Raw genomic sequence first — 12,789 nt, forward strand, 5'->3', positions numbered from 1 at the left:
GCTGCGGGTTTTTTTGGTAGCTGACACAAGGGGGAGGCGAGGGAGCGTCATGGCTGAACATCTTGTCCTCCCCCTGCACGATATTGATTTTGTTCCTCCCGAACTCCTCCTCGATCCTCACGCAGATCTGCCGCAACCTCTTGAGCTTCTTGGGCCCTTTCAGCAGCGTGGTCTGGGTGACGCCGAGGTCCGGGTGGTGCTTGCTCAGGTACTGGACTCGGTGCCTGGCCCCCACGATGTGCATGAACATTTGGTTGCGGCCGAGGAAGCAGTTGCAGAGCTTGCACTCGTAGCGGCTGTAGCCGTGGCCCTGGAACTCGTAGACGTACTCCAGGCCCAGCGCCGGCTCGGCGTCCTGGCAGGCATTGAGTTGGTCCTCCAGGCTCTCCTTTGGTTTCGGAGGCTCGGCCTCCTCTCCCTCGTCCTCTCCATCCTCTTCCTTGTTATCTTTCAGGGCCTCCTCCGCCTTCTTGTGCTTGGCCCCCAAGAAGTGACTCTGGAGATTGACTGCCGAGGCGCAGGCGATTTTACAGATGTGGCAATAGAAGGGTGGAGGCTCCTCCTCACCGGCGGGAGGGGCCGCGGCGGCAGAGTGCTCCATATCAGCGAGCAGACAGCGCGACTACCGCCGACACATACAGGACCGCACGAGAGGGACCCGGAAGTGATTGCGGCACTGTCGCGCGCTCTTGTTAAAGGGGAAGGCGGTGGACGCACGTGGTTGGCCGAGACAGCCGAAGCGTCATGACGTTATCGGTGCGCGCGGATTATGGGCGGTGACCTACGTAGGTGGGGGGGCGGAGTGCGTCAGTGACACTCGTGGTTGGCTGAGACAGCAGAAGCGTCGTGACGTTGTTCCTGTGCGCGGATTACGGTGGTGTCGTACGCGGTTGGGCGGGACCTCACGGTCGTCACTAGGTTCAGGTGGGCGGAGTCCGGTGTTCAGGTGTTTCGTCAGATTAGGCGACCCTTTCGGAATGTGTAACGGAAGTGACGTTAGGTCGCCGCCATCTTGCTACACCCCGCACTCCTCCACAGTAAGGAGACAGTTAGAAGGGGTGCAGTGTCATAATTTGCTCCCCATCCTAGAATGCTCCGGAAGTGATGTTGTGGCAGTACTGTGCATGCGCAATGCGTTCCAGAGGATTTGCGACAATGCAGTTCAGTGAAACAGTCTCACGGAAGCGAGGGGAGGTAATCGTGACGTTACTTTTAAACAGAGCGAAGCAGAGGGAGCGGGTAACCCTGGCTCGGGGAGTGGATTACCTCCCCTCACTTCCGTGACATTATCTGGCGGTTTCACTGGTCTGCATTGGCGCAAATCCCTTGGAACGCATGGCGCAAGTGTTTGGAATGCATCGCGCCTGCGCAGTGCAAAATTTCTGGCCGCAACGCCACTTCCGGAGCATTCTACGATGGGGAGCAAAATATGACACTACAGGGGGAAAGCAAACATCTTGATACACCCACCGGAGTTTTGCATTTTACACTTATTTTTTTATAATTTTTTTATCCATATGTAGCGGCCATAACCCTTTGCAGGGCGGCCTTAACTTTATGGGCTTACCGGTTACCTCCGCTTGGCTGGTTCTTCCACGTCTAGGGGATTCCCAGGGTTGATACCCAACAACTTTGGACGCTGACACCAATAAAGTCCTTTTGAAAGGTTTTTATTTGCAGGGGTAACATCCAACAACACAGTCTGGTATAGGAACAAAGGGCACGGGTGAAGAAACTCAGGCACCTTGAACTGCAGACATAACAAAGTCTCTAGTACCACCCAGAGAGTAGCCACTCGCAGCTGGGCGCTTCAAGGCTGAACAAATCTCTAGCCAGAGATTATGGCAATCAGCACTTTGAGTCAGAACTTGTAAAATCTCTGACCTTCAACAAGTTGTAACTGAAAGCGAACAGGAACCTTTTTCCTCAGTACCTGGAACGTTCTCTGTCTCCTTGATAGTACTGGAAAAAGTGTGAATTTGTCAATGTCCTTCTCAACTCAGTAACCAGGCACTTCTCAGGATGCCAGCTTGTTGGCCCTCCTCCGAAGAGTCCTCCCCCGGTCACTTCCATGAGCTGTGGTGCCCCTCCAAGCCGAGAGCACACCCGGACACCTTGAATCCTCCCTCAGTTACTGCGCCTCGGACCAGCAGGTTCAGAGACTCCGGGAACAGACGGATCCCTACCCCAGACCAGCCGGGTCTATTGTGGGTAACCCATAGAAGCATATGGCGGGATGTTGAACACCCCGTGACCGGGACCCCTAGCGGGGCTACCCCGGTCCTGGAAACCAGAACAGACCGCTCGGCCTCACAAAGTCCTACTGAACACATGACCTCAACATCTTAAGTACCCCTCCCCTGAATCCTCAGCGGGGCCCGGTGCACCCACTGATTGGTTCCGAGGAAGCTGATACCCAAAACGTCCAACCAGGCCTGGTTCTGGCTTGTCATGTGCACCTCACTGTACACATGACCAGGCAGAACTTCTAACACAGCCCAGCCAAACTGATGTCAAATTAACCTACATAATTAACCCTCAGAACCCCACTACTGTTCTGAGGCAAAAAACTAAATTTACACATGAATGACACTTTGTCCAAAATGTCATCCGCTACACATACATTTTTTATTTTTATCAAAAGAGAACACAACAATTAAGATTGTTGCAAATGGTACATATCATTGTAATAAAAAAGTTTGTAAAGGAATATAAAATAGGTTTCGTTCAAATCTTGATCGCCCAATCCAGCCTACCCCAAATGGGTTATTTTACACTTCTTTTTAACAGTACAGTGAGTTTATATAGTGAAATACAGGACTTACAACTCAGTCTGACTACTTAGATCTTGAATTTTAAAAGCAGCGGCAACCCTGCTCATCTCACAGGTTTGATAATCTGACAGAAGTTCGCTGCTTTTAAAATTCAACATCTAAGCAGTCAGACGGAGTTGTAAGTCCTGTATTTCACTATAGAAACTGACTTTACTGTTATAAATATGTCTAAAATGCAAAACTCCAGTGAGTGTAACAACATGTCTGCTTTCCCCCTAATTAGTGTATCCTTACTGTGGACTAGTGTGGGGTGTAGCAAGATGGCGGCGACGGAATGTCACTTCTTACCAAACTGCTATGGGTCGCTGCATATGTCGTTACAGGGGAAAATCGGACATCTTGATACACCCACCAGAGTTTTGCATTTTATACTTATTTTTAACAGTACAGTGAGTTTATATAGTGAAATAAAGTAGTAAGACCTCAGTCTGACCGGTTAGATGTTAAATTATAAAATCAGCAGCAAGTCTGCGGATCCCATAGGTTTTCTAATCTGACAGAAGTTCGCTGCTTTTAAAATTAAACCGCTAAACATTCAAACGGAGTTCTAAATCCTGTATTCCACTATATAAACTCACTGTTAAAAATAAGTGTAAAATGCAAAACTCCGATGGGTGTAACAAGATGTCCACTTTCCCCTCCTCTCAGTGTAGCCTTACTGTAGAGGAGTGCGGGGTCTAGCAAGATGGCGGTGACTAAACGTCACTTCCGTTACACATTCTGACGGGTCGCCTAATCTGATGAAACACAGGCAATTGTGTTGTAAAAATTTCTGCGACCCATGTAGAATCCAGACCGCATCACTTCCTGTGCGGCTTGTCACTCAAACAGCTGATGACGGGGCTTTACTGCGCATGCGCGATTTGACGGCCCTTGATCGCTCATGCGCGGGAGCTAACCGCGGTAGAGAAATATTATGCTCTCGAGCGGGTGGGCTGAGGCGGAAAGATGGTTAAATGTCAGAAACAGCCCCGCCCACCTTATGTTTGTCCAGGGTCCAGAAAAATTATGGAAAGTTGTGGTTCAGTTTGCGCAGTGGAACTGTTATAGTACAGAAACAGTGAAAGTCTAAAATGCAGCCAGAACTGCCGCCCCTACTTCCTACCACCCAGAAAAATTATGGACTCGAGGGGGCGGGCGGAGGTGTAGATAGAGCGGAGCTTGGAGAGGGGGGGCGGCCCCCATGCATAGCACTGAGTCCAAGTACAGTACATTGTTCTGCCATCAATTACACTGCCACTGTGCCCATTAAACACTGCCTCACTGCACCCAGCAAATGCCTCACTGTGCCCGGCAAATGCTGCCTCACTGTGCCTGTCAAACGCTGCCTTATGGCACGTACACACGACCGGACTTAGGTCCGACAGACTTTCGATGGAGTTCTGACAGAGTTCTGATGGACTTTCCGAATGAACGGACTTGGCCACACACAATCACACCAAAGTCCGACGGATTCGAACGTGATGACGTATGACCGGACTAGAATAAGGAAGTTCATAGCCAGTAGCCAATAGCTGCCCTCGCGTCAGTTTTTGTCCGTCGGACTACCATACACACGAGCGGATTTCTCGGTAGGAACTGGGTCCGGCGGAGTTCTGGCGGAAAAATTTAAAACATGTTCCATTTCTAAAGTCTGTCAGACTTTTGCAATTCAAAAGTCCGCTGCAGCCCACACATGATCGAATAGTCTGCCGGAATTGTTCCGTCGGACCTTTGATGTTGAAAAGTCCGGTCGTGTGTACGCGGCATTACTGTGCCCAAATGCTGCCTCACTGTGCCCATCAAACGCTGCCTCACTGTGCCCATCAAACGGTGCCTCACTATGCCCGTCAAACACTGCCTCACTGTACCCATCAAATGCAGCCACTGTGCCCATCAAACGCTGCCTCACTGTGCCCATCAAAAGCTACCTCACTGTGCCCATCAAACACTGCCTCACTGTGCCCATCAAACACAGCCACTGTGCCCATCAAATGCTGCCTCACTGTGCCTGTTAAAAGCTGCCTCACTGTGCTCATCAAACGCAACCACTGCACCCAGCAAACGCCTCACTGTGCCCATCAAATGCAGCCACTGTACCCATCAAACGCAGCCACTGTACCCATCAAACGCAGCCACTGTAACCATAAATTGCTGCCAGTGTGCCCATCAATTGCTGCCAGATTGCCAAGCCATAGCTGTGCTCTCTGAGGATATGCTGACCGCCCATCTGTGCTGCTGGAGGGAGCCCAGACGACCATAAATGAGGGATCTGCATGTCATGGTAAGTGAGACCATCCCATATCCTACTCCATCTTCCCAGAGGACAGGGACCCCCCCAAGGACAGGGACCCACCCAGAGGACAGGGACCCCCTCCCCCCTCTGAGGACAAGGACCCCCTCCCCCCAAGACAGAGACCCCCTTCTCCCCCCTGAGGACAGGGAAACCTTCTCCCCCCTGAGGACAGGGACTCCCTTCTCCGCTGGGGACAGGGACCCTGTTTTCCCCTGGGGACAGGGACCCCCTTCTCACTCTGGGACAGGGATCCTATCTCACCTAGAGGCAAGAACTCCATCTCCCCTGGCAACGGGGACTTCATCTCACCTAGGAACCCCATCTTCCCTGGGGATCAGGACCCCATCTCCCTTAAGAACAGGAACCTGATCACCCTGTGTGTGCCAACCTCACTGCCCTGCCTGCCATGTGTCCTGTGTGAGGGCCCTCCTGTGACAGCTCTTATCAGGACTCCATCCGACTGTGTGACCCCCCCCCCCCCCACATGACTAATCCCTCTGTGTGCACCCCTTACACAGGGAACCCCTCTGTTTGCTCCCCCTACATGTCTGCTTACTCTGACCACCACCTGTACCATTTCCACATCCTCTGACTGCCTCCTGTATTTATTTGAATTATGCTGTCTGCAATCTCTGACTATCTCTTGTCTTTTAACATGTCTGCAGTCTCTTAGGGGGAGTCTGGAGAGGAATCAAGAGTGAGAGCACCGCCAGGATTGGGATTACGGGAAGAGTCAGACATGTCTGTGGGCCTCCATCCCTTCTAATCTTACAGGGGGAACTCTGTGAACCCTGATGTAAAGGGGAACACTGATGTAAAGGGCAATGCTGCAGACCCTGATGTAAGTGGGAACTCTGATGTAAGTCACGTGATTGGTAACGATACGCGTCGGAATAGGAGGAATTAGGATACCGGAAGTGACGTCCATACTACGAGTGGAACGCTCGATCGTTTTTTTTTAAAAGCTGATTTTAATACCTGGTTTATCCTTGTGGATAACATTGAGCATTTAAGGATCTGTGAGGAGGCTATTTGAGGCACAAAATACCAACTGTGGGGACCAGCATTTATCTACCAGGAATAGGGATACAATCCCTGGACCTTACTGGTTGTTTGTTCTGCTGTTTGCCTTACAGCAGTAAGGTAAGGGGCCACTCTACCTGGCGTGCCGTGAACACTGGATATATAAGAGTTAAAAGACACGGGTCCTGGCACTCTATCCTGAGAAGCACTAAATACATCACTGGTCACCTCATTTCACACAAAGACTGTATTATTCTGTTTTGGTCTTTTTGTTTTAAACATGCACTGCGTGTTGCACGTTTTATTATAAGAAAAGTTTTTCTTGCAACTTTAATGCAACTTGTTTTGAGTTTATCATTTTTGGAGATATTTACTTGAATATTTAAAGCACATGTCACTTTATTATTTGGCTATCTCTGCTGCTGTATTTAAACACTGGACACCCTATTCACCTATTGGATTGTTCACGATTTAATCTGTTTGAGGCACTTTAATTATTTAAATTATTGTTATATATATTGCGTGTAATATATAACTGTCTAATTTAGGGTGATTTTATTACACTGACTTAATAGGAGGAGACACCATCTTTGGTAGTGTGTTATTCAGCATTATTGGTAATTTATATTTAAGCACGAGGCACTTTATTTTTAGTTGAGTTTAGTATAGTTTAGTTTTAATTTCCCTTTTGCAGGTAGCGCAACACCATTTATTTGATTTTTAAGTATTTTGTTGGCTAGTATCGGAGAGGAGTAAGAATTTCCGCACATAATATCCTGCACTGGACAGAGGGGGGGTAGCTGACAGGGGAGGGGAGCTGACGGGGGGGGGGATTAGCTGACAGGGGAGCTGACAGGGGGGGGGGTAACTGACAGAGTTGGGGAGCTGACAGGGGAGGGGAGTAGCTGACAGAGGGGGGAATAGCTGATGGGAGATAGCTGACAGAGGGGGGTAACTGACAGAGGGGGGAAGCTGACAGGGGAGGGGTGCTGACAGATGGGGAGTGGCTTACAGGGGGGTAGCTGACAGGGGGGATAGCTGACAGGGCGGGGAGCTAAGAGAGGGGAGTACCTGACAGGGGAGGGGAGCTGACAGAGGGGGGTAACTGACAGGGAAGGGGAGCTGACAGAGGGGGGTAACTGATGGGGGGGTAACTGACAGGGGGGGTAACTGACAGGGAGGGGAGCTGACAGAGGGGGGTAACTGACAGGGGAGGGGAGCTGACAGGGGGGGGTAACTGACACGGGAGGGGAGCTGACAGATGGGGAGCGGTTTACAGAGGGGGGTGAGAGGGCAGATGAGAAAGATACCTGAGTGAGGTCTTGATGAGACACAGCAGAGCACACGCCAGGCAAGGAGGCGGGACTCCGGGCGGCCATGATCACCCACAGTCCAGCCCGCCTCCACGTGTGACCAGGTTCCCCGAGCTAATCGGAGATCCTCATATCCGCCGCCCGCACCTGACCTATTCAGCCAATCACAGGCTGAATAGGTACGCATGTCGCCTGCTGCTCATCGCTGAGCTTGGCTCCTTGGCGGAGCGCACAGGCAGTAATAAAGGTGTAACACTGATGGCGTGTGCGGGAATCGGGATGCGCCGCTCAAGTCTGAACTGCAGCTATATGTGCCCGGGTTTCAGGTGGCTTGAAAACCGGGCACATGTGTCCAAACCCGGACTTTTCGGGTCAAAACCGTACAGGTGGCAACCCTATAGTCAGACGGAGTTCTAAGTCCTGTATTTCACTATATAAACTCACTTTACTGTTATAAATACGTGTAAAATGCAAAACTCTGGTGGATGTAACAAGATGTCCGCTTTCCCCCTTCTTAGTATAGCCTTACTGTGGACGAGTGTGGGGTGTAGCAAGATGGTGGCGACAGAACCTCACTTCCGTAGCAAACTGCGATGGGTCGCCGAATATGTGGTTACACCGGTGTTGTATCCAATCACCATTTTGTCAAAGACTGCTGGTTTAAAGAAACTGGAAATTAAGTAGTTGGAATTTCTGACGGCTTGGTGACACACGAGGTTGGGCGGGTGTTTCATCAGATTTGGCAACCCGTCCGAATGTGAAACGGAAGTAACATAGTTGCCGCCGTCTTGCTACACCCCGCACTCCTCTAAAGTAAGGATACATTGAGAAGGGGGGCAGCGGACATCTTGTTACACCCACCAGAGTTTTGCATTTTACACATGTTTTTAACAGTAAACTGAGGCTATATCGTGAAATACATTACTTAGAACTCCGTCTGAATGTTCAGATGTTGAATTTTTTAAAAGCAGCGAACTTCTGTCATATTAGCAAACCTGTGACTTGAGCAGGCTTGCCGCTGCTTTTAAAATTCAATATTTAAGCAGTCAGACGGAGTTCTGAGTAATATATTTCACGATATAACCTCAGTTTACTGGTAAAAATAAGTGTAAAATGCAAAACTCCAGTGGGTGTAACAAAATGTGCGCTTTCTCCCTTCTCACTGTATCCTTACTATGGAGGAGTGTGGGGTGTAGCAAGATGGCTGCGGCGACGGAACGTCACTTCCGTCACACATTCTGACGAAACACGGTGTAGTGTCACAGTTTGATGCCTATCACAGGATGGTGCGGAAGTGACGTTGTTGCGTACTGCGCATGCGCGATGCGCTCCAAACGCTCGCGCCGTGCGTTCCAACATAGTTTCGGCAATACAGTTCAGCGAAACCATCACATAATGTTACGGAAGTGATGTTACACACAACACAAACACGGGCCACGTTGTTGCGTACTGCGCATGCGCGATGCGTTCCAAACACTTGCGCCGTGCGTTCCAACATAGTTTCGGCAATACAGTTCAGCGAAACCATCACATAATGTTACGGAAGTGAAGTTACACACAACACAAACACTGGGCCGTTCGTTACAACACTAATACTTCCCTTGTCACCTAGTAGGTTTTGCATTGCTGGGACTTGTAGTGCCTATCCTGAGCTACATGCTTCAATGTTCAGTGTCCTCATCCCTATCCCCATGCTTCAATGTTCAGTGTCCATCCTTATCCCCGTGCTTCAATGTTCAGTGTCCTCATCCTTATCCCCGAGCTTCAATGTTCAGTGTCCATCCTTATCCCCGTGCTTCAATGTTCAGTGTCCTCATCCTTATCCCTGTGCTTCAATGTTCAGTGTCCTCATCCCTATCCCCATGCTTCAATGTTCAGTGTCCTCATCCCGATCCGCAAGCTTCAATGTTCAGTGTCCTCATCCTTATCCCTGTGCTTCAATGTTCAGTGTCCTCATCCCTATCCGCAAGCTTTAAATGTTCAGTGTCCTCATCCTTATCCCTGTGCTTCAATGTTCAGTGTCCTCATCCCTATCCCCATGCTTCAATGTTCAGTGTCCTCATCCCTATCCGCGAGCTTCAATGTTCAGTGTCCTCATCCTTATCCCTGTGCTTCAATGTTCAGTGTCCTCATCCCTATCCCCATGCTTCAATGTTCAGTGTCCTCATCCCGATCCGCAAGCTTCAATGTTCAGTGTCCTCATCCTTATCCCTGTGCTTCAATGTTCAGTGTCCTCATCCCTATCCGCAAGCTTTAAATGTTCAGTGTCCTCATCCTTATCCCTGTGCTTCAATGTTCAGTGTCCTCATCCTTATCCCTGAGCTTCAATGTTCAGTGTCCTCATCCCTATCCCCCTGCTTCAATGTTCAGTGTCCTCATCCCTATCCGCGAGCTTCAATGTTCAGTGTCCTCATCCTTATCCCCCTGCTTCAATGTTCAGGGTCCTCATCCTTATCCCCGAGCTTCAATGTTCAGTGTCCTCATCCCTATCCCCCTGCTTCAATGTTCAGTGTCCTCATCCCTATCCGCGAGCTTCAATTTTCAGTGTCCTCATCCTTATCCCCCTGCTTCGATGAGGACACTGAACATCGAAGCATGGGGATAAGGATGAGGACACTGAACATTGAAGCTTGCGGATAGGGATGAGGACACTGAACATTGAAGCACAGGGATAAGGATGGACACTGAACATTGAAGCTCGGGGATAGGGATGAGGACACTGAACATTGAAGCAGGGGGATAGGGATGAGGACACTGAACATTGAAGCTCGGGGATAAGGATGAGGACACTGAACATTGAAGCAGGGGGATAGGGATGAGGACACTGAACATTGAAGCTCGGGGATAAGGATGAGGACACTGAACATTGAAGCTCGGGGATAGGGATGAGGACACTGAACATTGAAGCTCGGGGATAGGGATGAGGACACTGAACATTGAAGCATGGGGATAGGGATGAGGACACTGAACATTGAAGCTCGGGGATAAGGATGAGGACACTGAACATTGAAGCAGGGGGATAGGGATGAGGACACTGAACATTGAAGCTCGGGGATAAGGATGAGGACACTGAACATTGAAGCTCGCGGATAGGGATGAGGACACTGAACATTGAAGCATGGGGATAGGGATGAGGACACTGAACATTGAAGCACAGGGATAAGGATGAGGACACTGAACATTGAAGCTCGCGGATAGGGATGAGGACACTGAACATTGAAGCACGGGGATAAGGATGGACACTGAACATTGAAGCTCGGGGATAAGGATGAGGACACTGAACATTGAAGCTCGCGGATAGGGATGAGGACACTGAACATTGAAGCATGGGGATAGGGATGAGGACACTGAACATTGAAGCACAGGGATAAGGATGAGGACACTGAACATTGAAGCTCGCGGATAGGGATGAGGACACTGAACATTGAAGCACGGGGATAAGGATGGACACTGAACATTGAAGCTCGGGGATAAGGATGAGGACACTGAACATTGAAGCACGGGGATAAGGATGGACACTGAACATTGAAGCATGGGGATAGGGATGAGGACACTGAACATTGAAGCATGTAGCTCAGGATAGGCACTACAAGTCCCAGCAATGCAAAACCTACTAGGTAACAAGGGAAGTATTAGTGTTGTAACGAACGGTGTAGTGTCACAGTTTGATGCCTATCACAGGATGGTGCGGAAGTGACGTTGTTGCGTACTGCGCATGCGCGATGCGCTCCAAACGCTCGCGCCGTGCGTTCCAACATAGTTTCGGCAATACAGTTCAGCGAAACCATCACATAATGTTACGGAAGTGATGTTACACACAACACAAACACGGGCCACGTTGTTGCGTACTGCGCATGCGCGATGCGTTCCAAACACTTGCGCCGTGCGTTCCAACATAGTTTCGGCAATACAGTTCAGCGAAACCATCACATAATGTTACGGAAGTGAAGTTACACACAACACAAACACTGGGCCGTTCGTTACAACACTAATACTTCCCTTGTTACCTAGTAGGTTTTGCATTGCTGGGACTTGTAGTGCCTATCCTGAGCTACATGCTTCAATGTTCAGTGTCCTCATCCCTATCCCCATGCTTCAATGTTCAGTGTCCATCCTTATCCCCGTGCTTCAATGTTCAGTGTCCTCATCCTTATCCCCGAGCTTCAATGTTCAGTGTCCATCCTTATCCCCGTGCTTCAATGTTCAGTGTCCTCATCCCTATCCGTGAGCTTCAATGTTCAGTGTCCTCATCCTTATCCCTGTGCTTCAATGTTCAGTGTCCTCATCCCTATCCCCATGCTTCAATGTTCAGTGTCCTCATCCCTATCCGCGAGCTTCAATGTTCAGTGTCCTCATCCTTATCCCCCTGCTTCGATGAGGACACTGAACATCGAAGCATGGGGATAAGGATGGGACACTGAACATTGAAGCTTGCGGATAGGGATGAGGACACTGAACATTGAAGCACAGGGATAAGGATGGACACTGAACATTGAAGCTCGGGGATAGGGATGAGGACACTGAACATTGAAGCAGGGGGATAGGGATGAGGACACTGAACATTGAAGCTCGGGGATAAGGATGAGGACACTGAACATTGAAGCAGGGGGATAGGGATGAGGACACTGAACATTGAAGCTCGGGGATAAGGATGAGGACACTGAACATTGAAGCTCGGGGATAGGGATGAGGACACTGAACATTGAAGCTCGGGGATAGGGATGAGGACACTGAACATTGAAGCATGGGGATAGGGATGAGGACACTGAACATTGAAGCAGGGGGATAGGGATGAGGACACTGAACATTGAAGCAGGGGGATAGGGATGAGGACAGTGAACATTGAAGCTCGGGGATAAGGATGAGGACACTGAACATTGAAGCTCGCGGATAGGGATGAGGACACTGAACATTGAAGCAGGGGGATAGGGATGAGGACACTGAACATTGAAGCTCAGGGATAAGGATGAGGACACTGAACATTGAAGCACAGGGATAAGGATGAGGACACTGAACATTTAAAGCTTGCGGATAGGGATGAGGACACTGAACATTGAAGCACAGGGATAAGGATGAGGACACTGAACATTGAAGCTTGCGGATCAGGATGAGGACACTGAACATTGAAGCATGGGGATAGGGATGAGGACACTGAACATTGAAGCACAGGGATAAGGATGAGGACACTGAACATTGAAGCTTGCGGATAGGGATGAGGACACTGAACATTGAAGCATGGGGATAGGGATGAGGACACTGAACATTGAAGCACAGGGATAAGGATGAGGACACTGAACATTGAAGCTCGCGGATAGGGATGAGGACACTGAACATTGAAGCATGG

This window comes from Lithobates pipiens, unplaced genomic scaffold (genome assembly GCF_037356315.1).
Source record: "Lithobates pipiens isolate NorthernLeopardFrog02 unplaced genomic scaffold, aLitPip1_a1.2 Scaffold_18, whole genome shotgun sequence".
In the NCBI taxonomy this organism is placed as follows: domain Eukaryota; kingdom Metazoa; phylum Chordata; class Amphibia; order Anura; family Ranidae; genus Lithobates; species Lithobates pipiens.